Genomic DNA, 3527 nt, shown 5'->3' with positions numbered 1-3527 from the left:
AAGGTTAGTGATCTACTACTTGAGCCATAGTAAGACTCTTGGCCTTTCTATATGTGTGGTACTGAGGAATCCAATATGGGTCTTCATGCATGCTAGGCAAGCACTCTAAAACTAGGCAAAACTCCTGACCCCTGAACTAGTTATTCTTACTAAGCCAATTTCTCAATGGAGGAGACAATTTAGATTGCACAATAACCAGACACCTGACACTGCACCCAGAGGGCAAACCCTGGCTCTCCTACCTTTTCTTTTCTTTTTCTTTCCTTTTCCCCCCCAGTCTTGGGCTTGAACTCAGGCCCTGAACACACTCCCTGAGCTTCTTTTGTTCAAGGATAGCAAGATACCACTTTCAACTTTTTCTGTTTATATGGTAGTGAGGAATCAAACTCAGGGCTTCATGCATGCTAGGCAAGCATTCTACCACGAAGCCACATTCCCAGCCTACCTTTTGCATGAACACATGTTTGGATTTTCAAGAATATAGTAACAGTCTAGCTTGGAAATTTTTTTTCACTTGTATGTGAACATCTAGAGACACTATAGCATGGTGCTTCCTTTCTGATGGAATTCTATTTATTTATGTAATATAGTAATTTACATATAAACATAAATTTACATATATAATTTCATACATAAATATACTATATTTTCTTTTCTTTTTTCTTTTTTGCCAGTTCTGGAGCTGGAACTCAGGGCCTAAGCACTGTTCCTGGGCTTTCACCAAAAAATAGTGTTCTAGAACTTCCATCTTTTTCTGGTTAATTAGAGATAAGAGATAAATTATATATGTGTATACATATATACATATACATAGGATTACAGGCATGAGTCACCAAACCCAGCTTAAGAAATCTACTTTTGGCCGGGAGTTTGGCCTAGTGGTTAAAGTGCTTGCCTAGCATGCATGGAGACCCGGGTTCGATTCCTCGGAACCACATACATAGAAAAAAGCCGGAAGTGGTGCTGAGGCTCAAGTGGTAGTGCTCTAGCCTTGAGAAAGAGTCCAAGGACAGGGCTCAGGCCCTGAGCTCAAGCCCAGGACTGGCAAAAAAAAAAGAAATCCACTTTTGCTTCCATGGCTTTAATAGAAGCCAGGCATCAGTGGCTTACCCCTGTCATTGTAGCTACTCAGAAGGCTGAAATCTGAGGATCAAGGTTCAAAGCCAGTCCAAGCACAAAATTTAGTGAGACTCTTCTCTCCGTGAACCACTAGAAAACTGGAAGTGGTGCTGTGGTTCAAGTGGTAGAGTGCTAGCCTTGAGAAAGCCCAAGGACAGTGCCCAGGCCCTGAGTTCAAGCCCCAGGACTGGCAAAAAAAATGAATGACAGGATGTACAAGTCCTGTGGGAGAAGGCACAGTGGGAGCAGAGGGAAGATGGACAGGGAGGGAGAAAGGGATGCAGACTGCCAAGATACTTTGCATGCATACATGGAGAGAGCAACAGGGTAAATCTAATCAGAGTGTATTATAAGCAAATAATAGGTCAAAGAAACCTACTGACTTTCAAAAGGACAAGAAGAAAACCCTTTTAGGGAATTGGTGGCTCATTCCTCTAATCCTAGGATGATGGGACTTGAGGCTGAAGGTTCAACACCAGCTGAAGCAGGAGAGTCCATAAGACTCTTATCCTCAATTAACTCTCTGTAAAGGTGGAAGTAGAGCTATGGCTCAAGTGGCAGTAGTGGTAGAGGACTAGCATTGAGGGAAGAAAAAAGCTCAAGGACAGTGAAGGGCAGCACCCAAGCCCTGAGTTCAAGCCCCAGGACTGGAATGATAAACATAAAGACAGTGAGACCAAAGAAGAAAACTCTTAGGAGAGGAACACAAAGGTGCAATGCCTCTTTGCATCTCATCATGTGGACTAATATTTATTGAAATCAACTCCAGATAATGGAAATAAGAGGTTTTCTTCTTCATTACTGTTTTTGTTTTCTTTTCTTTTTCTTTGCTTATCTATCTTTGGGAGGTTAAGAGAGGCACAAAAATGGAGGAGCAAAGGGTGAATAAACACAGCAGTGGCACTTATTATACACTACCATAAAAATGAACTAAATAATTTCTGGGTGGGGGTGGGGTGGAAAAACTGGGAAAGTGAGGGAAGTGCTGACCTTGTCCAAAAAGAAATGTACTCTTTCTCTGCATTATGAAACTGTAACCCCTCTTTTATGATAGCAATAAAAATAAAAGAAAGAAAAAACTTTAATGTAAGTTCTGTGTTGAGCCATTGGTAAAATAAACAAAATCATAGCTCATAACTGTATGCTCTCAAATGGTTGCTTGCTCTTATACACATTTTTAATTACTTAATAAAGCTATCATGTCAGAGTGGTTTGTGATTCCTGTGCTAACAACGTTTAATTGTGTTCAAAATTGAACTAACAATCTTCCTAAACCTTACTTCTTTTTGTTTTATTTTACTTTTTGAGAAATTCAGTTCTTTCCTGATAAAAATGGATCGTTTATTTTGGAGAGAATTTACTGAAAGTTTAAGGAAAAAAGTCAATTCTGTAATGGGTGAAGTATTGACACTCAAGAAATAAATAAATCTCCCAATTTTTTTGTCAGTTGTGGGGCTTGACCTCTGGGCCTGGGTGCTATCCTTGAGGTCTTAAGCTCAAGGCTCCACCCTAACTCTTGAGCCACAGCACCACTTCTGGTTTTTCTGGTGGTTAATTGGAGATAAGAGTCTCACAGACTTCAGTGCCCAGGCTGGCTTTGAATCACGATCCTCAGATTTCAGCCTACTGAGTAGCTGGGATTATAGGCGTGAGCCACCGGTGTGAATCTTCCGTTTTTTTTTTAAAGACTAACTTGAGGTGGCTCCATTTTTTATTTTGACAGCTATTAATTGTACAAATCAATGGGAGTCAGCGAGATAATTCTGTACATATACACTTCATCTATATTGTTCACGTCTATCTTTCCTTCTCTTAGCCGTGGCACCTTCTCCCACATCCCCATCTCTCCCCAGCACCCTTCCTGGTCTCTAAAAATTCCCTCAAAATCTCTCTCCCTTCACCCATCTCAGTCTCTGGCATCTACTATTCCATCTTTCTGTGCCTGACTTGCCAACACAACGTAATGTTTTCCAGTTCCAACCACATTGCTGCCTCTGACAGATTTTCCTTTTGAATGGCTCCATGATCTTCCATTTTCCCCATCTTCTCTTGTTTCCAGGTATTTGAGAGAACTGAATCCTCTGCTTATAGTTTCAGATGTGTGATGATCAGGAGAATGTACCGTACCTATCACCTGTACAGTCCCAAGGGCTGAGGCGGAGTTGTGTGATATGTTCTTATCACACCATGGTGACTTGGGGTTCTGAACATTGACAGAGGCAGCACAGTGGACAATAGTTGCCTTGGGAACGATTCTTGAGTTTCTACAACATAACTGTGATGTCACATGTCCAAGGACAAAAATGGGAAGTTGAACTGACCTTGACACAAAGTCTTCACGGAGTAACTTTGATTGAGGACAGAAAAACAGAGTGGGAGGGAAAAAGTACAAGACTTAGAGGCAGAGT

This window comes from Megascapheus bottae, chromosome 1 (genome assembly GCF_031878675.1).
Source record: "Megascapheus bottae isolate mThoBot1 chromosome 1, mThoBot2.hap1, whole genome shotgun sequence".
NCBI classification, from domain to species: domain Eukaryota; kingdom Metazoa; phylum Chordata; class Mammalia; order Rodentia; family Geomyidae; genus Megascapheus; species Megascapheus bottae.
Note: the sequence above shows the minus strand (reverse complement) of the source record.